This window comes from Balaenoptera physalus (genome assembly GCF_965194825.1).
Source record: "Balaenoptera physalus genome assembly, chromosome: 5".
NCBI lineage: Eukaryota > Metazoa > Chordata > Mammalia > Artiodactyla > Balaenopteridae > Balaenoptera > Balaenoptera physalus.
This window is the reverse complement of record NC_138884.1, coordinates 17178363-17204210: the sequence shown is the minus strand read 5'-3', so window position 1 is coordinate 17204210 and position 25848 is coordinate 17178363. Positions and strand designations below refer to the sequence as shown.

General features: G+C 36.1%; 2 long non-coding RNA genes across 3 annotated transcripts in view; both read right to left on the bottom strand.

The window, feature by feature from the left end:
- Positions 1 to 25848, bottom strand: part of LOC309660860 — an 850010-nt gene that overhangs the window by 145479 nt on the left and 678683 nt on the right. The window lies entirely within an intron of this gene.
- Positions 1 to 25848, bottom strand: part of LOC309660828 — a 143960-nt gene that overhangs the window by 103881 nt on the left and 14231 nt on the right. The window lies entirely within an intron of this gene.

Below are 25848 nucleotides of genomic sequence, written 5' to 3'. Positions count from 1 at the left end.
AGACAAATGATTTTACAAATCTGTACACATCTTTATGAAATAAAGTTTAGATATTTAGAGGACCCCTCTATGTATAATGAGGTGGGATCGACTATGACATCTGCCAAAATTATAGCCATATTGACTATTTTTCTGAGAAAAATGAAAAATTTGTAGGTGTCCTAATGCTCAAGTACTGGGGTAGGCATGTTCACATATTATCACTCATTCAATTTAATGTAATCCTACAGCATATTTTTAATCTACTTACTATTTACATTTATACAAACAAGGAAAACAAGGATTCAAAGAGGAAATTTCTCAAGAAATTTCTCTTGAGTTATACAGTCTGAAAATGGCATAGCCTGGGTTTTTTATAGATCTTTCTGATTTAAAGACTCCAAAGCATGTGATATAGCAAATATTATTTGATTATTTGAAAGTTCAGATGTGGAGGAAAGTCATGAAAATATAAAGTAGAAAAGACTAAGAAGAAAATAAACAGAAATATTGAATTAGATTTTAACATTAAAAAAATTAATAGGTAATAATTACTTACTCCTGACTCTGTCAAGAGTCATTTTGTATTTTCTAAATATTTCTCTGGAAGGCAGTTAAGGTTTTACAACATTAGGATTTTACTCACAAGATTTAAAAATAATAATTATAGAAATAACCCATGTTCAGAAGTTTTTAACCTCAAAAATATAATTTAAAAATGTACTTTAAATAAATGTTGAAATTATAAACACTCATTACTTAGTATAGATAGATAAAGAGACAGGTCATAGACTGAAAGAAAGATGTGTGTACAGAGAGATAAATCATTAGATAACCAAAGCCTACTCTATTCAAATATATTTATTCAAATAGTACTTAAATTGAGATGATTACTGCTAAAATAAATATTAAAAAAAAAAGTGGGACTTCCTTCATGGTCCAGTGGCTAAGACTCTGCACTCCCAATGCAGGAGGCCCGGGTTCGACCCCTGGTCAGGGAACTAGATCCCACATGCTACAACTAAGAGTTTGCATGCTGCAACTAAAGATCCTGCGTGCTGCAACTAAGACCTGGGACAGCCAAAATAAATATTAAAAAAACAAAAACAAAAAATGAAAACAAAATAAACAAAAACAAAAAAAAATTGAGGTGATTACTGTAGGGGAGTAAAAACAGTCTTTTTCCTCTACCCTTTGTGGGTTCTGATTGAGGCTCTGTAAATTAATAAATGACAAATTAATAAGAGAAAAACAAAAGTTTATTAACCTGTGCATCACACTAAACAAAGGAGCACTAAGTAATGAGTAATTCAAAGGAGTGGTTACAGTTTGAGTTTACATAACAGTTTATCAAAGAAAAAGACAAAGGAAATGAACTTTGAGCTCCTTTTTTTAAAATTTTTTATTGTGGTAAAAGTCACATAATATAAAACTTACTATTTAACCATATTTAACTGTACAGTTCAGTGGCATTAAGTACCTTCACATTGTTGTGCAACTCTCACCATCATCCATCACCTGAATTTTTCACCTTCCCAAACTGAAATTCTGTCCCCTTTAAACACTAACTCCCCATTCCTCGTCCCCACCTTACCCCCCGCCCCCGCCCCTTGGCATCTACCACTGTACTTTTTGACTCTATAAATTTGACTATTCTAGGTACCTCATATAAGTGGAATCAAACAGTATTTGTCTGCACCTGATGCATACTGGAATGCATTTTTAAGGTTAACTTAATATATGTCCTATAAACAGATCATACCTTCTTTTTTTTCCCCCTGTGCTATACAGTAGGAACTCACCAGCCATCTACTTCATACATAGTAGTGTATGTACATCAATCCCAATCTCCCGATCCATCCCACCACACCCCTTGGTGTCCATATGTTTGTTCTCTATGTCTGTGTCTCCATTTCTCCTTTGCAAATAGGCTCATCTGTACCGGTTTTCTAAATTCCACATATATGTGTTAATACACGATATTTGTTTTTCTCTTTTTAACTTACTTCACTCTGTATGACAGACTCTAGGTCCATCCACGTCTCTGAAAATGGCACAGTTTCATTCCTTTTTATGGCTGAGGATTATTTCAGTGTATATATGTACCACATCATCTTTATCCATTCTTCTGTTGATGCATATTTAGGTTGCTTCCATGTCCTGGCTATTGTAAATAGTGCTGCAATGAACATTGGAGTGCATGTACCATTTGGAGTTATGGTTTTCTCTGGTTATATACCCAGGAGTGCGATTGCTGGGTCATATGGTAGTTCTATTTTTAGTTTTTTAAGGAACCTCCATACTGTTCTCCATAGTGGCTGTACCAATTTACATTCCCACCAACAGGGCAAGAGGGTTCCCTTTTCTCCACACTCTCTCCAGAATTTATTGTTTTCTCCACACCCTCTCCAGGATTTATTGTAGATTTTTTGATGATGGACATTCTGACCGGAGTGAGGTGATATCTCATTGTAGTTTTGAGTTGCATTTCTCTAATGATTGGTGATGTTGAGCATCCTTTCATGTGTTTGTTGGAAATCTGTATATCTTCTTTGGAGAAATGTCTATTTAGGCCTTCTGCCCATTTTTGGATTGGGCTGCTTGTTTTTTTGATATTGAGCTGCATGAGCTGCTTGTATATTTTGGAGATGAATCCTGTGTAAGTTGCTTCTTTTGCAAATATTTTCTCCCATTCTGAGGGTTGTCTTTTTGTCTTGTTTCTGGTTTCCTTTGTTGTGCAAAAGGTTTTAAGTTTCATTAGGTCCCATTTGATTATTTTTGTTTTTATTCCCATTTCTCTAGGAAGTGGGTCAAAAAGGATCTTGCTGTGATTTATGTCATAGAGTGTTCTGCCTATGTTTTCCTCTAAGAGTTTGATAGTGTCTGGCCTTACATTTAGGTCTTTAATCCATTTGGAGTTCATTTTTGTGTGTGGTGTTAGAGTGTTCTAATTTCATTCTTTTACATGTAGCTGTCCAGTTTTCCCAGCACCACTTATTGAAGTGGTGTCTTTTCTCCACTGTATATTCTTGCCTCCTTTGTCATAGATTAGGTGACCACAGGTGTGTGGGTGTATCTCTGGGCTTTCTATCCTGTTCCATTGATCTATATTTCTGTTTTTGTGCCAGTAGCATACTATCTTGATTACTGTATATTTGTAGTATAGTCTGAAGTCAGGGAGCCTGATTTCTCCAGCTCCGTTTTTCTTTCACAAGATTGCTTTGGCTATTTGGGGTCTTTTGTGTTTCCATACGAATTGTAAAATTTTTTGTTCTACTTCTGTGAAAAATGCCCTTGGTGATATGATAGGTATTGCACTGAATCTGTAGATTGCTTTGGGTAGTATAGTCATTTTCACAATATTGATTCTTCCAATCCAAGAACATGGTATGTCTCTCCAGCTGTTTGTGTAGTCTTTTGATTTCTTTCATCAGTATCTTATAGTTTTCTGAGTACAGGTCTTTTACCTCCTTCGGTAAGTTAATTCCTCGGTAATTTACTCTTTTTGTTGCAATGGTAAATGGGATTGTTTCCGTAATTTCTCTTTCTGATCTTTCCTTGATAGGAATCAAGAGATTTCTGTGCATTAATTTTGTATCCTGCAACTTACCACATTCACTGATTAGCACCAGTAGTTTTCTGGTAGCATCTTTAGGATTTTCTACATATAGTATCATGTCTTCTGCAAACAATGACAGTTTTACTTCTTCTTTTCCAATTTGGATTTCTTTTATTTCTTTTCTGCTGTGATTGCTGTGGCTAGGAATTCCAAAACTAAGCTGAATAATAGTGGTGACAGTAAACATCCTTGTCTTATTCCTGATCTTAGAGCAAATGCTTTCAGTTTTCCACCATTGAGAATAATATTTGCTGTGGGTTTGTTGTCTATGGCCTTTGTTATGTTGAGGTAGGTTCCCTCTATGCCCACTTTCTGAAGAGTTTTTATCATAAATGGATGTTGAATTTTGCCAGAAGCTTTTCCTGCATCTATTGAGATGATCATATGGTTTTTATTCTTCAATTTGTTAATATGGTGTATCACATTGATTGATTCAGGTATATTGAAGGATTCTTCCATCCCTTGGATAAATCCCACTTGATCAAGGTGTATGATCCTTTTAATAGGTTGTTGGATTCTGTTTGCTAGTATTTTGTTGAGGATTTTTGCATCTATACTCATCAGTGATATTGGTGTGTAATTTTCTTTTTTTGTGATATTTTTGTTTGGTTTTGCTATCAGGGTGATGGTGGCCTCATAGAATGAGGTTCTGAGTGTTCCTTCCTCTGCAATTTTTTGGGAGAGTTTAAGAAAGACAGGTGTTAGCTCTTCTCTAAATGTTTGATAGAATTCGCCTGTGAATCTATCTGGCCCTGGACTTTTGTTTGTTGGAAATTTTTAAATTACAGTTTCAATTTCGTTACTTGTGATTGGTCTGTTCATATTTTCTAATTCTTCCTGGTTCAGTCTTGGAAGTTTGTACCTTTCTAAGAGTTTGTCCATTTCTTCCAGGTTGTCCATTTTATTGGCATATAGTTGCTTGTAGTAGTCTCTTATGATCCTTTGTATTTCTTCAGTGTCAGTTGTAATTTCCCCTTTTTCATTTCTAATTTTATTGATTTGAATGCTTTCCCTTTTTTTCTTGACGAGTCTGGCTAATGGTTTATCAATTTTGGTTGTCTTCTCAAAGAACCAGCTTTTAGTTTTAATGATCTTTGCTATTGTTTCCTTCCTTTCTTTTTCATTTATGTCTGATCTGATCTTTATGGTTTCTTTCCTTCTGTTAACTTTGCAGTTTGTTTGCTCTTCTTTCTCTAATTGCTTTAGGTGTAAGATTAGGTTGTTTATTTGAGATGTTTCTTGTTTCTTGAGATAGGATTGTATGGCTATAAACTTCCCTCTTAGAACTGCTTTTGCTGCATCCCATAGGTATTTGGTCATTGTGTTTTTGTTGTCATTTGTTTCTATGTATTTTTTAAAATTTCCTCTTTGAGTTTTTCAGTGATCTCTTGGTTATTTAGTAGCGTATTTTTTAGCCTCCATGTGTTCCTGTTTTTAGTCTTATTCCTGTAATTGATTTCTAATCTCATGGAGTGGTCAGAAAAGATGCTTGATACAATTTCAATTTTCTTAAATTTACCAAGGCTTGATTTGTGACCCAAGATGTGATCTATCCTGAAGAATGTTCCATGTGCACTTGAGAAGAAAGTGTATTCTGCTGCTTTCAGATGGAATGTCCAATAAATTTCAATTAAGTCTATCTGGTCTAATGTGTTATTTAAAGCTTGTGCTTCCTTATTAATTTTCTGTGTGGATGATCTGTCCATTGGTGTACGTGGGTGTTAAAGTCCCCCACTATTACTGTGTTACTGTCCATTTCCCCTTTTATGGCTGTTAGCATTTGTCTTATGTACTGAGGTGCTCCTATGTTGGGTGCTTAAGTATTTACAATTGTTATAGCTTCTTCTGGCATTCATCCCTTGATCATTATGTAGTGTCCTTCCTTGTCTCTTGTAACAGTTTTTAAAGTCTATTTTGTCTGATATGAGAATTACTACTCCAGCTTTCTTTTGATTTACATTTGCATGGAATATGTTTTTCCATCTCCTCACTTTCAGTCTGTATGTGTCCCTAGGTCTGAAATGGGTCTCTTGTAGACAGCATATACAGAGGTCTTATTTTTGTACCCATTCAGACAATCTGTGTCTTTTGGTTGGAGCATTTAATCTATTTACACTTAAGTTAATTATTGACATGTATGTTCCTGTTACCATTTTCTTAATTGTTTTGGGCTTGTTTTTGTAGGTCTTTTTCTTCTCTTGCGTTCCTGCATAGAGAAGTTCCTTTAGCATTTGTTGTAAAGCTGGTTTGGTGGTGCTGAATTCTCTTATCTTTTGCTTGTCTGTAAAGCTTTTTATTTCTCCATCAAATCTGAATGAGATCCTTGTTGGGTAGAGTAATCTTGATTGTAGGTTTTTCCCTTTCATCACTGTAAATATATCCTGCCACTCTCTTCTGGCATGCAGACTTTCTTATGGAAAATCAGCTGATAACCTTATGGGGATTCCCTTGTATGTTATTTATTGCTTTTCCCTTGCTGCTTTTAATATTTTTTCTTTGAATTTAATTTTTATTAATTTGATTAATATGTGTCTCAGCACGTTTCTCCTTGGGTTTATCCTGTATGGGACTCTCTGCACTTCTTGGACCTGGGTGGCTATTTCCTTTCCCATGTTAGGGTAGTTTTTGATTATAATCTCTTCAAATATTTTCTCAGACCCTTTCTCTTTCTGTTCTTCTGGGGCCCCTATAATTCAAATGTTGGTGCATTTAATTTTGTCCCAGAGGTCACTGAGACTGTCCTCATTTATTTTCCTTTTTTTTTTCTTCATTCTGCTCCTGGCAGTTATTTCCACCATTCTATCTTCCAGCTCACTTATTCGTTCTTCTGCCTCAGTTATTCTGCCATTGATTCCTTCTAGTGTATTTTTCATTTCAGTTTTTGTGTTGTTCATCTCTGTTTGCTTGTTCCTTAGTTATTCTATGTCCTTGTTAAGCATTTTTTGTATTTTCTCGATCCATGCCTCCATTCTATTTCTGACATTTTGAATCATCTTTACTGTCATTAGTCTGAATTCTTTTTCAGGTAGGTTGCCTGTTTTGTCTTCATTTATTTGGTCTTATAGGTTTTTACCTTGCTCCTTCATCTGTACCATATTTCTCTGTCATCTCAGTTTTGTTCATGGGTGGGGCTGTCTTGCTGGTTGTTTGGCCTGAGGTGTCCAGCACTGGAGTTTGCAGGCCGTTGGGTGGAGCTAGGTCTTGGTGCCGAAATGAGGACCTCTAGGAGAGCTCACACTGGTTAATATTCCCTGGGGCCTGACGTTCTCTGTTAGTCCAGGGGCTTGGACTTGGCACTCCCACCACAAGGGCTCAGGCCCGACCCCCGGCCTGTGATGAGACACAAACTTCACATCCTCCTACTCTGCAATCTTTACTCCACCCCCCTTAACTTTGAGTCTCTAGGTGCAGTAAACTATGGCTGAATGCTATGGAAAAGATGGGAATATCATAGCTAGAGGAATGGGTGGGAACAGTGTTTTTATGAGAGGGATAAATCTTCTTTTGATTGAGAAACTCTAAATAAAATGTGTCTTTGAGAGGCTCATATGTAAATGATAAGAAGAAAACAGCTAAGATTTGGAAGTGTAGGGGAGCAGATTTTGCCACCCAAAATTATGTCTCTGGCATATCAACTATTTTAGGCTGGTTATTTTCTAAGAAACAGCAGATATGGGAAAAATTCTGAAAACCAAGGAGTTATCTTTTTGTAAGAAACATTTACATTTGTAAGAGAAATCTTCATTTGTAAGGATGTCTTCCTCACTGTACCAAGATGAGGTGGATGACCAAATATCTAGAAATCTTATCAATGGAGAAGGCAATGACTTAAATTTGCATCACAATCTTACACTCATTTACTGTGGTTTTCCTGGTAGCCTCCCATAACTAACTCCACCCTCAACATCCTCTTGTCTTTAGCTGAGGATGGTATTTAAGGTGAGGGCTTTGGCCATTTTGCTAGTTACTCAGTTTTCCTGGGCCTTTCCCATGTATACATTTATTAAACATTTGATTTTCTCTTGTCAATCTGTTTCATGTCAATTTAATTCTTAGACCAGCTAGAAGAACCTAGAAGAGTAAAGGAAAATTTCTTTTTCTCCAACAAAAGAAAGGAGAGAAAAGAGTTAATGTTATAGGCCAAAAGTAGGAAGATGCTTCACTTTCTAAAAAAGAAAGTATCATCATAGATGACTGAGAGGACAGTAGGAAATGGAGTCAGAGAAATGGGCCTGAATCAGATCACCAAGGGGCATAGGAAACATGATGAAGTGTTTGGATTTTGTTCCGAGTTGTTCTTTTTCATTTATGTGTCTACACAGATGCACATGGTCACATGCATCTCAATCACTATTGTCCTACCCCACCCACTTCTTTTCTCAGGTATTCACTATACCTCCCCAATTATTTTGACAGTCATCATCTCTCCTCAGAAGAGGTAAAAAATAGAGGAGTAATTTAGAATTCAGACTTTGGAATCAGATACACCTGGATTCAAACTTTGTCTCTGACCTTGTTGGCAGCAAGATAATTTGGGCTTTGGTCAAGGACCTTAACTCTTTAAGATAAGACTTTTCATCTGTAATATGAGAAAAGCAATATTTAATTTGTAGAATTTTTGCCAGACACAAACATGATAATATTACACACTACTTAAAAATAATGTGTAAAATAAATGGTATCTATTATCTATTACTATATCTATTATTATTACTAATAAATGGTATATATTATTTATTACTGTAAAATGGCCTTCCCTTCATTACATCTTCCAAGGCTGTTTTCTATGATGTAGTATCCAATTGAAATTAATCTCCTCTATAATCTACTTCCAATCTTTATCTTTATTTAAAATGACTAAATTAAATTCTTTTATATGAATATGAAACCGAGCAGGACCCTGTGGAGTCCTCCAGGGTACAAATACTTTCTGCATCCCCCATTTCTTTTCTGTAGGAAATAGGCTTAATTCAGCCTCCTAAGACCTTCCCTGAGTTCCAAAGGACAGAATCAAAAAGTTGCTAATCAAGGAAGGGAAAGAATGCAAAAACAAAAGAGGAGCAAGTCAAGAAACAATAGTGCAGCCGTAAAGCAGGGTTCTGGTTCCTTCTCAAGGAATATACATAACACTATATCTCTGAGTTCTTCTGCAGGAACTAAGGCCCCTACTCAGGTGGAGGATGGTAACTTCAGGCTGAGCACAAAAGTCCTGGAGAACCGCCCTGTTACCTCACCACCAACCAATCAGAAGAAAGTCTGTACACAGTGGAAGATAAGGAAGACTCTGACCTCCTCCCCAAATAATTAACTGCAATTAACTTCCTTTTTCTCCCTTTAAAAACATTCAGGGTCAAGCAGAATCTTGAGACTTGGTTCTTAGACATGAATCAGGCTTCTCCCCAGGTTGCTGGCCTCTTGAATAAAGCAAACTTTCCTTTCCGAACAACTCGTCTCTTAAGTATTGGCTTTCGAGCAGTAAGCACCCGAACCCAAGTTTGGTAACAAACAGTTATTTGTCTTACTGTAACTTAAGCTACTTAATGATGACCACATATCACATTATCATTAGAATCTCCATAATGACTCCACCAAATATGCAGTAGGTACTTTTAGCAAATAAATACATAAATAGTTTATTTAACTATTTATTTAATAATATAGTTATTATTATTTTTATTCTATCTATTGAAAGTTGTTTCCTATCACAGAAAAATAATAGATGAAAATATGGCCTGTGTTTAATAACAAAGTTGCCATTTGTTTAGCCGTTCTTTTCTTAATCAACGCATTCAGTATAAGATCCCTTTAAGCAGTGAGCTCATCATGACATATATACTTTTGTTGTGATCACAAAAATCTCATTTATACATCACCTTTGAGTTGGTCAGAAACACTTATTTGGTATACCAACCTACAGGTATGTAGATGAAATGAGGTGTGTTGAGGCAAGTCTCAATGATATAATGATATACTTATGAAAAGATATTTTTTATCTAGAAATGCCTCTGTGTGTGTGTGGAAACCTTCGGAAACATTAGAATGCAAATGTCAACATACCTCAAAGGAGATAAAGTAAATAATGAATTGTTTAGGTACTTAAGAAAGAAGCCAACATGGCAAATCTTTCTGAGATGATGATAAAATCCATGTGATTACTTTACTTGTATTTATTTAAGCTATTTTAAATGTCACAAATCTCTTTGAGGGCATTATTTCAACAGGCTACAGAAGCAATCCTCTCTTTAAAAGTGAAGATCCCTTTCGTCAAGAGAAGATTCTGTGATTAAGTCTTTATACCACTAAGTACCCAGACAAATTGTTTAAGTTCTAGAAAATTAGTAATTGTATTAAGCCTAAGCTTACAAAATAAACAGTTACATTTTATGTAATCCATAGTTCAAAGAAACATAAATTTGCAATTGATAATTGTATGTCTTTATATTCCATGCAGGTAAATTTCTACTAGAGATTAAAGAGAGTACAGCCTTGATGCAGAGACACAAATGATAGAAGAAGTGGTAAGTTAATAGCTTCTTATACAAAAGAAAGTTTCCAGTTAATGTCAATCTTAGTTGCCAAAACATGACTGTAAACCTAAAATGAACTGTGTAGATTATGGACTGTATCGTCACTCATGCTTGGTCTTTCTTACTTTTCAAAGTTTACCACTGTTAAATATCAGCCTTTAACAACTGATTTCTGAAGGATAAATTTACTTGTACACAGAATGCAGAATTCCTCTGTCTTTCTGGAACTCTATATCCATATTTTCTGTCAATTCATCCACTCTGCAGACTTTAGCATGTTTATTATTATCTTGTGTTAATGGAAGGGGACATTTTAAACTGGCTTTCTACATGGAAATCTTGCTTAAAGTACAGTCACCTAGTTTGCCTCATCATGACATTTCTTGATGTGCAGGAATGTCAAATATGAACTTGAGAGTAGCATCACTTTTGGTCAAACCATATCCAGTATTTTTTGAGCTACAAAAGCAATTTGTCTCAATTTAAGCAAAATTAGATGGGATTTGGGTAACTGTGTCTGAGTAAGGCAGTCTTAGGGGATCTGAGATCTGGGATTAGATGATTATTGTAGAGAAAAAGATTAAATTTTAGGTGCTGAGAGAAAAGCCACACACAGAGGTATGGCACCAGAAGACTATGCTTCAGACCAGCAGTGAGTGCCAGTGCACTGCGTTAGTCCAAAGTAACAGTAGGTAAGTGGAGCATCCAAAGGCAAAGATCTAGAGGAAGAGAGACAGCTGGACTTCAGGAAATGTGCTGGGGGGAAATATGCCCCAGCCAAAGGGATGGCTTCATTATTTCACTACTTATATACTACTGAATATCTGTTATGTGCCAGATCCTATGCTAGTGACACAAAATAAGAGTTTTGAACAAGGTAGACATGATGTTTGCCTTCATAGAGCAAACAGTTTAGTGAGGGAGATAAACAAATATTAATTTTACATACAAAATTATAGAATTGGTGTATACTTATAATTATATAAGTATAATATATACTTATCAAGAGTAAGTGCCATACTGTGCTATGAGACCATATGGCAAGAAAATATAACCTAGTCAGCATAATTATGGAAGGTTTCTCCAAGGATGTGAAATATAAGCAGACTCCAATCTATGGAAAAAAGGCTGCCAAGAATAAGACAGGGACAATTCCATAGAGACTGGGCCACTAAGTCTTTGCTAAGACACAGATTCAGGAATGAGTTAGGCAGAAGCCAAGTTTTTAAAAATTGAAACAAAATGGCAAAGTTAATACAGCTATAAGAACAATTTGATATCAAAGCAGAGAGCAAAGTTAGTACAATTTAGATTCTTTTGTTCTTGCACTTCTGCTTTCCTACAATTGCTTTACAACTCCACCTCCAGTTTAAGCTGAGGGTTTATCTTAGACACTGGAGGAATGACTGAATTAAATGACTTCAGTTATAGGAAAAAGAGGAGTGCAAGGAATTTGAGTTTTTGGGATCTAAGGAGAATTTTTTTTTTAATTAGAAGATATTATTTCTCTATGACACATGGAATGAGGACAGAGAGATACTGAGGATGTCCCACTATTTTAATCAATTTTATTTTTTTAAAAATCAGTAAATGATTATTGAGTGGCGATTACATGTCTGATACTGTGCGACTCCTTGAGGATGCAACAGTGAACAAGATTAGCTTTTGTACTAAGATGGTCATAGTCCAGAGACATATCTGACACATGATATAATAAGGTTGAGCTCTAAAAGATCACACAGAAGGACAAATAATCTAAACTTAGAGAGTCAAAAATAATTTATTGGAGAAAGTAATGTTTAAACTGAGATGATTAGTGAATAAAAAAGAGGTGAACTTGAGACTATAGGATCACCCAGGACAACATGTGGAGTGAAAAGGTAACAGTGTGAAGGAGAGTTAACATGAGGAAGGAAGAAGGGCTTTTACGGAACGGGTAGAGGGAGGAAAGCCCAAAAAGGAGCCTATAAAGGATTATCCACAGATAAGAGAAAAACACATATACATACGCACAAAAAAAACCAATCACAGAATGTAATGGAAGAGAACATTTCAAGAAGAAAGGAACTATAGACCATGTCAAAAGTAGCAATTAAATTCCTTAAAAAGTGTCCTCTGGTTTTAGCAACAGAGAGCTTGTTGGCCACCTTGGCTAAAGCGGTGGTAATGAGAAGTTGAAGTCAGGAGACTAACTGCAGTTTACCAAAGACTATTTAGAGGAGAATATAAAGATATAAGTGTAGACAACTGAACAAAGTTCCATAGGTTATTATGGGTTATAAAACATGTGGGGGAAGGGCCCTCTGGTTTCAGTCTACACTGGTCATAGTTGATGTGCTCAGTGTCTAAACCAGCTTAGTCTTACTAATGCAGATACCAAGCTAAATCATTGTTGACCTGCAAGGTGGTGATGTTGGGCTTCAAGTGTCCAGTCTCTCTAAGTGCATTGCATAGACATTCTCCACTGAGGTCCTGCCATTTCCAGGATGCTATGATACTCATAATATCCTTATTCGTTTTACAGTTTTGGAAGAAAGTTTCTGCCAACAGTTCTTCATTTAGTAACTTCTGTTTTTTTCATTCTTTCCCTTCTGGGATAATTCCATAGAATTATGGAATATTATGGAATGGATAATTCCATTTACAGAATTCCATAACTCTTACAAACAAAACCTAGGAAAGCACTTAGCTTCTTGTGCCTAGGAACATCTCCTTTGGACCTGACTACTCTGCAACCTCCGAGTGAAGAAAACACAATATTGGCCATCTTCTTGGAATCAGGAAGGGAAAGCATTTACAGCAATCCAAGCAAAATCCAAGTTAAAGTTTCAATAAATCATTCTGCCACATTAGGCGTCTTTTGTGCAAATATCATCCCTTCTCTATAGGGTACACTGTTGGCTTTTTGTTTTTCTGTGGAATCTGGAGATAACATTATTTTTATTAAATTACCTTAGAGATATATTAAAGAAAATTTGACCATTCCACCTTAAATTTTCAAAGTCCAGCTCCTTTAAGGTTTACATATCTTTAGAAAATTTTTCTTCTCTTAAAAATTCAAAAAGAGTCATGTACCACAATGTTCATTGCAGCTCTATTTACAATAGCCAGGACATGGAAGTAACCTAAGTGTCCATCAACAGATGAAAGGATAGAGAAGATGTAGCACATATATACAATGGAATATTACTCAGCCATAAAAATATATGAAATTGAGTTATTTGTAGTGAGGTGGAGGGACCTAGAGTCTGTCATACAGAATGAAGTAAGTCAGAAAGAGAAAAACAAATACCGTATGCTAACACATATATATGGAATCTAAAAAAAAAAGAAAAAAAATGGTTCTGAAGAACCTAGGGGCAGGACAGGAATAAAGACACAGACATAGAGAATGGACTTGAGGACACGGGGAGGGGGAAGGGTAAGCTGGGACGAAGTGAGAGAGTGGCATTGACATATATACATTACCAAATGTAAAATAGATAGCTAGTGGGAAGCAGCTGCATAGCACAGGGAGATCAGCTTGGGTGCTTTGTGATGACCTAGAGGGGTGGGATAGGAAGGTGGGAGGGAGATGCAAGAGGGAGGGGATATGGGGATATATGTATATGTATAGCAGATTCACTTTGTTATATCGCAGAAACTAACACAACAATGTAAAGCAATTATACTCCAATAAAGACGTTTAAAAAATATAGATATGCTCAGTTCTTATGCACTAAAAGCACTAACAAGTTTAAAGAATTAATGCATGGATTCAGCAAAGTTTTACCTTCACCTAAATTAGTTAGCTATGTAGACATTTTAAATAAAAGGAACATAGAGACTTGATATTTTTAAGTATAACGGAAGGAGCAGCTGCCACCACCATAGGAAATTCATTTAAATGCAATCTCTGAGGGAGTTAGATTTTCATACGGAAGATTTTCCTTGTGTGTATAGAAGTCTTTAAAGATCAGTCGTCTTTCATGAAAGTTCTTATCCTTTAGTTTATTTGCTTATGCTGCCCTTTCCACCAGTTGCTAAGCTCATGGAAGATGGTATTTCTGAGGTGAATAATTTGCCTTTTTCTCTTTGGGTTCCTGAATATGACTAGAGGTTTGTAAAAGTTCAATGGATTTTTTGTTCACCTGTAATATCCTCTTCAATTTCTTCAAGTTTATAATAAGATAATATTAAAGCCAATAATAATGCAAATCCATTCTATGTAATTTATTTGTTACAAAGTTCTGAACAAACACGCCTCAGTAATTTGAAAAACAATTTACAGCAACTGGAAGGTGGTCACATACTACTCACAGGCAATTTTAGTTTGGCCTGCATGATTTTTTTAAATATATTTTAAATACTCAGAAGATTTCACATGAATAAAATCTGAAATTTTAAACTATTATTCTACTATTGCAAACTGATTGGAAAGAGTGAGCTGCAGCAGAGAAGCTCCATTCAGACAGAGCACTCCCACTGTCTGGTTCAGAGAATGATGGGCTCGGCTACTGTGAACATTTGAATTTGCAACACTGATTTACATAGTTGAGTTCTGGTAACGAGATTTCAATTTCCAAACTACTTTTAATAGCAGACCAACGCCTTTTTTTAAAAAAATGAAAGCAACAACAAGAAAGAGGTGTCACCTCTTCTGAGGTGAGGTTTGGGTGGCTGTAAGCCCATCTTTTGATCTCTTCATAACAATCCTCACTAAACCTCTGAGCTATCCCTCATGGTACCCTTAAGGCAAATGTTCATACTGAGTTGTATGCAAAATATTATTCTTAAAACATCTTATTAGGTCTTAGCATATCTATAGTGACTTCCATGACACTGGTCAGAGCTATTTTCGTTCTTTCTCATTTTATCTGGTTTTGTAGCTGGACAATTTCAATTTTGAGTTTTGTGTAAAATATTGTGTAAAATATTGAGCTAAGATATGTCTAACAAGAAATAGGGTACTTTCTCACTTACTCACTTGTTGGGTAATTTATTTCCTACTGAGACAGGAAGGAAGGGGGCAGGGCACAATTGTTAAAAGAATGAGGAGGTGGGCACAGCCATTGAGAAAAATAGGATATGACAAAAACCAGGCGGAACCAGCTAAAACCAAAATGACTTTGAGCAATGTCTGGTCATTGACCTTTAGCTCATTATACCTTCACGAGAATACTAAAAAATCACTCCCCCTAGCGCCATGACAGTTCCAGGGCTGACCATAAAAGGTCAAGAAGTGGGCAGTGGCCCAACTCCTAGAAATCCCCACCCTTTCTCCTGGAACAGCAAGAATATTCCTCCCACTCATTAGCATATGAAATTACCCAGCCCATAAAAACTAACAACCCTATACCCCGGGCCACTCTTGCCTTCTGAGACAGACCACATTCTGTGTATGGAATGTATACCTTCCTAAATAAACTCGTTTTCACTCTACTTCCTCCCACTCTTCTTTCCTGCGCCAAGCCAAGCACCCTCACTTGGTGGCCTGTCCCAGGGACTTGCATGTGTCCCAGGACATGATATTTCCTTCTGCACCACTACCATCCAAAACAGATTCTGCTCTTCCAGCTCAATGGAAACATGGTTCCATAATTCAAGAAACCAGCTTGGTGTAGTGCAAGACAAACACATTCTGTCCAACGTCACTATAATGAGTTTACATTGAAAATGTGGACATGTGAAAAATGGAAAACAACTTAACTGAGTCTTTAATATCTTGTATTTTACATAATTCACATTCATAGTAATTTAAATTATATATCAGTGTAACAGTATCATAACCCGCAAATATATAACTATTGTATTTTTTCTCCTTTTTCTGGCTTTTAAAATTCTCTTCACTTATTTTTAATTGATATAATCTAGGAGAACTTTGTTTTCTATGTTTGTATCCTGAGACTTTTACAGAGAAAGGGTTATGAAGAATCTAATAATCACATAGGTAAAATACATAAAAATATGCAGTTACCAGGTTTTGGTCTTTTCATAACCTTGCAATATCTAAAATCCCTTTTTCTCCCTGCCTTTGGCCAAGAGAGCAGATGGATAATTACACTCCTCAAAAGATAAATTAAAGAAAGAATTTGGACCAACTGGGTTACTGAAATATAGTGCTAATGGAGGGTTGTGGAGAAATGGCCAAATAAGAGTCTCGAATGACCTTCTTTTCCTCCTGGTGACAGTGCTTTCCAGATTAAAAGCTGTTTTCTTTTATTGAAATAGAATAGTGCCAAACATTGAACATGCTTTGTAAGACATACATCAAGAGAGAAAATATTTCACCACAATGACATGACCTGACATTTTAAAGCAGATAACAAATGACATCTTGTCAATGGCACCAATTTATTATTCCCTCTCTTGTACCTTGGTGCAAAAGCAGGATGCACATTCCTTTTAATCATGGGATTGTGTTAAACAAATTTTTACCAGCAGAGACTATAAAATGCCCCTCATCATTTCCGAATATCCTGACCTCTTGACTGCCCCCACTGTAGCATATAAAGACAAAGGCTATGCTAAGTTTTTCATCATTTTATTCCATTTCAGATCCAATTATGTGAGGGTCTTCCATCACTTACAGGGGTGTATATGCTATAACATGAAGTGCCACACATTAATCAGACTCTTTTTATCCAGCAGACACCAGTGCTAAATCACATAACTCCAAAAAAAAAAAAAAAAGGAACATGAAATAGATGCAAACGTACAAGGAGGGGGCCCTCTTTTGTGCAGCTACAATAGGAGGTGACTTGTGTGGGTGGCCTTCCCATCCAGTCCCAGAGAGTCTCAAAGTGCATTTTGTTTTTCATGTTTTCTACCACGTTCTTCCCCAAAAGGACCCTCTTCTCCCACTTGCTTTAATGTTCCTCTGCCAGTTTATATCATAGAATCTACCACTTTAAACACTGCCCTGGGCAATGACTTTCTAGTTGAACTGTTGTAACTAATCGGCCTGTAAGCTGAAAAATGACCAGCTTGACACTTGTTCAGCCCTCTCAGCAATGAAAATTCTCCCTTTATCTCAGCAGTCTCTTTACAAGCACATAGGACAAACACCTTAGATGCTGAATATTTCTGACAAATGACATTGAAATTGTGGATCTGAGAGAAGCAGAAAAGTTTATATTACTAAATAATCATAACTCTATCTTGGAATTAACATTTTCTCTATAATATTTTAAAATTATATTTAGGTTGTATTTTCAGACACCATCATGAAGATGGGTTGCTTATGATTTCAAAGACATACATAAAAAGTACAGTATAACAGTTAAATAAATTTCACTGAAAAAAATTAATGAAAAAAACAAGTATTCTAAAAAAAAAAAAAAAAAAAACAAGTATTCTTTTCTTTTACCAATATGGGGTAAGGATTACAGTTTAAAACAGACATAGTTATAAATATCACTTCGACAGCTTTCTCATGACATATGTTTGGGCAAGTTACATCACTTTTTGAAGTCTCGATTGGTTCCTTTAAGAAACAGGAATAATATTATCACTTAACTTCACAGAGTTGAGTCAGATTAAGTGAGCTAATACCTGTAAAGCCTCAGGAACAGTGGTTGACAATGTTAGCCACTCAATAAATATTGGTCTTTGTTATTATCATCACAAAATTCTAAGACATGCCTAGAATAAAACAAAGAAAAAGTATAATTGTTGGTTTGATTTCTTCCAAGGACTAATTGGAAGGAATAATCTCAATTGCTTTAGATTCAAACTGTGGATTTAGAAGTTTTATTGCAGAAAATAACATAATTTTCCTTAAGAAAGTCTTCCATAAGAAAGTCTTAATAGATAGCCTAAGAAACAAATTAAAATCAAAGTTTTTAAAAATTTAACTATAAATTAGTGAGTGTATTAAGATAATTTCACCGTATCAATGAAAGACACAATCCCTCCACTTACAAGAAAATATTAATAAGATTTTAGGACTCTGCATTTTTAGGAGTATTGGATTAATCTTCTAACTTTCACTGAAAAATAAACAAGAAATGCATACCTCACATAAATTTAGGCTCTAGGAGCAATTAGATCTGATGGTTTCATTCATTCCAGATTTATGTAATGATCTGAAATCATTTTAATTTCTTGATTTTCAATTAAAATATTTTGTACAATGAACAGATTTTGGGAGAGGAAATACAAAGTAATACATACAAAGTAAGCAAATATACCAGTGACTTATGTGAAACAGTCATTTTCTAAATCACCTTGGTATATATATTATAATCTAAAAGAAATGAAGGAGATAAGTTTCACATTATTCTTTTGTGAATATAACATATACTCTTATCCTTTACTATTAGTTTTTAGAATAAAGGAGAAAACCATTAAACCAAATAACTGGGTGGTTGTGAGCTAAAAAAATTCTTACCTTAAACTATGTAATTCAGAGTTAAGTGGTCGTACATTAGGTAAGCTTTTTAAAACTTTCATGCTAACTTTTTCTTAGGCTTACTATTAATATACTGGAGTTTCGGGGGGTTTTTTTCTTTTTTTTTTTTTTTGTGGGCTCTTAGTTCCCTGACCAGGGATGGAACCCATGCCCCCTGCAGTAGAAGCACGGAGTCCTAACCACTGGACCACCAGGGAATTCCCTATACTGGGGATTTTAAAGTGTATTCTAAGTTACACATGGCCACTCTTAGTGTATTTTGGACTCAACTGATTCTTTCACTAGAAATGTTTACACGAGTTCATATGTATATGAATTATTTCAGGGTATTTTTGTTTTTATCAACTGTTAGTTTGGGATGGTTGGCATCACTTAGCAGGGTAAATAAGAGTTCACAGATAATGAAGCAAGATAGACAAATGCTTAAGGAGTAAAGGATACCATTGAATTTAAATTGAGGTACAGTTTTTGCATTACATCACCTTGTACTTCATTCACCCTGAATACAGAAGAAAGGGAACCAAATTCTTCATTTCTTCCCTACAGTAAGTTTTATCATCCTTTATCTGTTTCAGTGATGTGATCATTTTTTCTTATTAGTGGACTTTGTAACTCAGATTCGGTTTTTTTGTTTATTCTTATTCTTTGTTTACCTAATGTAGTTCTGTTTCCCTTCTTTCCTTTTTTTCTTTCTCTTTTTTCCCATTCCCATTGAAACAAGACGAGTGCAGTTCCACAAAGCCTCACACGTAGATTACCACGGTAACCTCTTAGCATGCTTAGCTGATCTGCTTGGTTTTTACTTCAGTTTAATATGACTTATTCTGATTCTCTCAGTTTTACTTTTTTTTTTTATCATCAACAGCTTTCTATTAATTACAAGTTTCTGTTTTAGACCGTGGGGCTATAAGAAATGCAAGTTTCAGGCCTACCTCATACTGTCTAGATTTAGACCGTATTTAATAAAAAGATAAATAATAGTGTATGAGAGTAACTGGTTAATGACAAATGAATATTACAACTTATTACAATAGCTGCTTCAGTGAGAGGAGAATGAGATGAGGTGGTGCTAAAGTAAATCTAGGAACTTTTTAGAGTGGTGTTGGTAGTCCATTCTGGGGAAGATGGCGAGAAAAGGACATGAGCAAAATATGGGAGGAAATAAATATACATTGTGCAGCAGGAACACGGTGAACTGACTTGACAAGCAGGCACCAGGAATTCAGAATGACTGACTGGCAGCAGAGCAGGTACATCCTTGGCTACTAAAGTAAGGAGACATGGACTTTACTGTGTATGCAATTGAAATATTTTTGTTAGGAAAGTTACATACACAGAGCCTTGGTTTTGGTTGAATTTAAGGGAGGAGAGACTGACAGGGGGAATACAAATGAGAAAAAGGAGTAGCATTTATTTAGTACCTTCTGTAGTTTCATTCAGTCCATCAAACGTTACTGAGGTAGGAAATGATGGTACAAATATATATATTCCTGAAAAATATTTGTGTGTTGGAAAATTGTATATTAAAAGTAACATGGCTTAAAGGAGAAATGGGATTGTGCAGACCACTAAAAGCCTATATAACTTTGAAACCACAGCACTAACAAAAGCAGTAACAATCTTAATAAAAACAGTAGCACAGCTATATCTCCCCTGACATTTGCATTCAGTAACAAAGTCAGTTGCTCCTTTGCAGACTTTTACCCTTGCACTCACAACTCTGAAGTCTTTGGGAACATTCACCTATAACAGATCAGGTACAACAAAATTGAAAAATCTTATCCAGGGTATTTAACACATGAGAAAATGTCTTCATAGTTACTTCATCTGTACTTTCAAATTCCCTAGGTTAATTAATATTGTGGAAAGTGTAACAGTCTTTGAAGCAACTAACTCCATGCCACTCTTAGATTTTCAACCTTTTTCCTTAAGGTTTTGTGTACTACTAACATGTTCTCTATGATTGTGAGAAAGTTTGCCCTTGATCTCTTCAAAGTATTGAGAAAGTTATGAATGAACGAACATTAGATTAACTTCTGCATTATACTGATATCATTCCCCTACTTTAGCAATCATAAATGAGCTAATTTTCATTAAATAAATACATATTGTAGCAGAACAGATTGAAATATGTTTTAAGGTAGAGGCTACAGAGGATATCAAGAGATCACAGAGAGGAGATACTTGATTTAACTTGAGGTCTCTGGGAAGGGGTGCTGGAACAGGTGACATCTTAATTGGGCCTTAAGGAATAAGTAATAGTTGCCCAGGTAAAGATGCCACATTCCTCTTGATGGAAAGGAAATTGAAGCAGAGAGAGGTTGTAAAAATTGCCTAAGATTGCAGAGCTAGTAAGTTATTGAAGTTAGTATTTGAACATATGAATACAGTTCTAAGTGTACAATCTTTGCAAGTATGTTATATTAACTTTTTTTTATGCTTACTATTTAGAATATATTTCCTTAGACCAGGTGAGAAATGTTGAGGGACTGAATAATATCATTGATGCTAGGAATGGAGAAAACACTATGAATTGGAGAATCATTTTGTAAGTTAGTTATATAAGATTCAGTCACTGATTCAATGCAGGGGTGACAAGCGGGAGAACAAGCTTCTGACGAGGGCAACTCACTACTGCAACGACAATATCACTAACTGAAATTTGGGATGAAAGAGGAGAAATGAGTTTTGAGGAGAGATGCTAAGTTTAAGTTCTCTTTTGTACACGTTGAAGTTGATGAGCCGGTGGCAGAGTTAAATGAAGAGGCTTAGCTGAGTAACTGAGTCAAGAATTGTACATGTAGGACTGGAGCTCAGAGAAGAGCTCAGGACTAAAAGCATACATATATAACTGGTAATTACTTGCATACAAATGATTGTTCAGAGTGTGAAAATACATGAGATTTCACTCCAGAGAAGCACAGCTAAGCATCAAGCAGAGGAGACGACTCACAAGAAAGAGATGTGAGTCATCTTGTGAGTCATCTCACAAGAAGGACTATAAAGGGACAGTTCTGGAAACTGTAGGGAACAGTAGGGTCATGGACGACAAAGGGAAAGAAAATTCAAGAAGTCATGAGGGCTAAATGCAAATTTAGTGAAGGGGCCTATTTTAAAACAGTCAGGTGATTGACAGCCTAGATAGGATCTAATTTAGAGGATGGGCAAGTCTGTTTCCAAGAGGCTAGGAAATACAGAATTGAAGAAGTGTGTAGAGTGAATAAAATATACCCTTCTAAGAAATTTTGCCTGGAAGGGTAAAGGAGGATTAGGATGGTAGCTCAAGTTTAGATCTTAGACCAGGGAGGGACATGTCAGGATGAGAAGTTTCAATTGTGTTTAAAGATTAAGGCAAAGAGTAAGTAGACGTGGATATTTAGAATGTAGTAGAAAAGGGGACATTAGTAATGGAACAAATTCCTGAATGAGATAATATGGGAAGTGAGTGATCAAAAGAAGAGATGAAGGGTTGACCCTGAACAAAGGCGAGGACACCTCTGTGCCTAAAACTGGGAGCAAAGGAATAAGAGAGGGGGCATAGTTAGATCAACTTATTGGTGTGAAGGTAGAAAGATGAGATAAATAAACCTGACAGCCTCAGTTGAAGACAAAAATGACACCTGAGATTAAATGGAATGAAAACAGGTAAAATGGCTTATGGGGAATGGTGAAGGTTCAGAAATGTTCTGAAAGTAAAAGGAGAAGAAGAAGCTGATTAAAAAAATAATGAATTATTATTGGAAGCCTAGCTACTCTTCGTGACTTTGAACTTACAGAATTGTATGATTTTCTTCAGTAATTCTCAGGAGTCTGAGGTGGAAGAAAGGAGCAATTGTGGGAATAATTGTGATAACAGATTTTCCTAAGCGGGTACTAGACTTGTGCTAAGTCTTCAGATAAATTATTTCAGGTTATCCTCACATCAAATCTGTAAGGCAGCTATTTTTAATCTCCATTTTACAGATGAAGAAACTGTAAATTTTAAGTGACTTGCTGAAGGTCACACAAGGTAGTCCAACCTAGGTTCATCTGAACACCAAAATCTACGTTCTTTGTTCCACAGCTAGTCATGGAAATGGAGGATCCAAAAGTTAATCTAGACTGGGGAAATGACAGTGGGAATGCAGTAGAAAGACTTGGGTAGGAGGTTAATAACAAGAAAGTTTTTGACTCATTTTTTATGGTAAGAGAGAAAGAAAAGCAGATAATGTATATATATTTTGCAGGGGCTTGAAAGAATGGTGGTAACCTGGTAATGGAATCTGGCTTAAGGAGAAATTGATAATTTCAGTTTTAATATGTTGTGTTTGAGGCTATAATGAGAAATATGACTAGAAATAACCAAGTAGCAATTTGGGGTTCGGAACATGAGTTTGAAAGAGATATGGCTGAGGATAAAGATTGGATATCATTTTACTTGAGAGATGACTGAGAGAATGAATGAAATCTCCATTGTAGGAAATAAAAGAGGGGAAAGCGAAAAGCCTGAATAGAATATACATTCAAAGTTGAATGACATACATTCAAATTATGGAAGTAAAAATACAGGAAAAAAATATCCAAACTAATAGGAGGAGAATAATGAGAGGGTTGTCCTATATAGACCAAAAGAAGTTTGGGGTTTAGGAACTGCTCCTTGGAGCCTAAGAATATAAATGGGGATGAGCACTTCGATATATCCATATTGCATTATACAATTATTGACTTCAGAATGAAAATTTCTAAAAGAGAGGTAGGAAGAGAATCTAGATTACAGACTTATGTATACACTCATGTATAAGTATTATTTATTGACTTAACAGACTCATTGCAAAAATGTAACTTTCAAATATGACCCTTTGTAATTTCCTTACACTGAGGTACCAACCTGCTTGATGACAAATTAACCTAGGATCTTTATAGGTCTCCCTTTGTCAGCACAAGTATTTAACATTCGTTTTCGGTTTAGCCCAGTCTCACTTTAGTTCACTCTTCTCAAAGCCCTCGTGTTGCTGCTTCTCATCCTGCTTCTGTTTCTAACCTCCAGGGGACCTAACTGCTACCAGCAGAGTGGCTGGAGAGGAGTGACCCTGCCTCACTCTCCCTCGCGGGCCACGCTGCTCTTCTTCTCCTGATGCAGAAGGCCCCAGCAGAGTTCTCAGTGTTGATGCCTCTGGCCTTTGTTCTGCCAGGTCCTGTTGCAGTAACCCTAGCCCCAACACGGTCCCTCGAAGCCCAGCCTCTGAACCTCTAGCCATGTCTTCCTGGGCCTGGCTGCTGGAGACCTGGCTATTCGTCTATGCCTCTCTGAGGGCTGCAAGTACTCAAGCGTCCGTGCTTACTCCTGTTGCTCTGTAAGGCCCTCTTCATCACTCCTGTGAAGCTGCTGACTAGCCGTGCTCTAGCCAGGACAGGAGCGGTGCTGGTCCATGCAAGCTGAGAACGTGGGCAGAGACCTGGCACCTGCAATGCCTCTTAGTATAGTTTCTTTTCTTTTCTCTTCTGCCTCTCTTAACTCTGAGGATTCTTTATGTGGTAACTGGAAGAAAAACATTCTTTATGTTCATTTCACAGCCTCATTTTTTTCTTCTTTATATCCAATGAATCCTTTCACAATTAGAAGCTACAAACGAGGTTTTTTTTTTTTGCTTGTTTGTTTATTTTTGCTTTTTTTGTTCCAGTCTATTTTTGACAGCTGCTCCTGGGGCAAAAGCTGGCTCACTGTCTCTCAGTCAATGAGTCAAGTAGGGAGACTCACATGAGAAAATGGAAAATATGTGCTGCTTATTATCTCAGATTATTAATCTTCCTTATTTATCACATCTTTTCCAGAAAAGGATTTATGGAAGCTTTCATATATTTAGGTAAATTAAAGTAAAAAAATAAATGGCAATGGGGGAGAAGGAAAGCAAAAGAAGGAAACATGAGATTAATTCAAGAGTGCCATAAAGGCATCTAAACTTGCTTGAGGCAGGCCACACATCTGACTCTTGAGTTTTGACATTAGAGGAAACATGTTGCCCAGTGCCAATAAAATAGAAGCTCACCTGTTGCCTAGAAGAAGCACAATTATTCCTGGCACTGAGTCCAGAGAAAAACTTCTCCTTTGAGTCCTCATAAGAAGGGCACTGTGACACAGTGAACAGTATCCTCAAGAAATTGTTGTAGTAACTACATCAAAGTGTTTTATGGGACTTTTTGTTACAGAATCCTGCAGTGCAGGCCTGGGCATGATGCCAAGGTGAAAGCACAATTGACTAGAAGTATTTCTGTGGGGGGCAACGTTTGGATGTCTAGGTGTGCATTTCTCTGTTCGTCAGGTTTATTAATCCATGGGTTGATTTTAATGGCTCCTCTATGTGGATTCAATTACACTTCAGAAAATTTTCCAGATACCACTCTCTTAACTAAAGTTTTGATGGGTACTGAGTGGCAGTAATTTGTAGTTGGATTCCCTAACAAGAGCTTGGAGTGCAACTGCTTTGTGTTATTAATGAAGAGCAGAGCTGCACACTTTATTGTTCTGTGGTCTGGGAGTAGACCAGCATTTCTAAGGAAGGAGGAGGGGACTTAGAAGGAGCTGGGATAACAGCTACCCCATTTCTACTCAGCAAATGTCTGTTGGGAAGGGTTGGTCCCAAATTTCCTCAGGAGGCAGTTTGGAGTCTATTTTAACTCATAGATAAAAAGGCCCCTTGTATCTGGCCACTATAATTTCATCCTGAAAAAAAAAAAAAGTGTACTGTGTGTATTTAAATACTCAGAGCAATTATGAAACCCAGCTCAGCCTCTACAGACCATTTAACCTTGAGCTTTGTCATTTCCAGGCATGTCCTGCAAAATAAATGGATGGCAAATCATATAGAGATGTAAATAGATGAGTCAAAATGAGTCTAAAATTATGTCAAATAAATGTTGCTTTGTATCTAACAAAAATAATGAGGTTGTTTTTAGTGGGGTAGATTAGCACCTCTATTTTGGCAGTAATTAAGTAGTGGACCAACTTGGAATTTTAGAATCATAAAAGTAAAATTCATTCATAACCATTAATTTTAAAATATATTTTTAAAATAAAATTCTTAAAAAAATGGAATTCAATATGTTGAGACATTTTCTTTCGCGTGGCAACATAGTTAACTTTGCAGAATCAGCTATGGTAAAGAATGGTTGGTCCCCAACAGTATACAGGTTTTTGAAAATTCATGTTTGGATTGTAAACTTCACCAAAACAGAACACTTTCTTTCTGTTTTGTCTCTAGGCCCGCAGAACAGTGCTTAGCACATAGCAGATATTAATAGCTGATGTTATTACATTGAATATTATGCTCTGGTAAGACAAAAAAATAAAAATC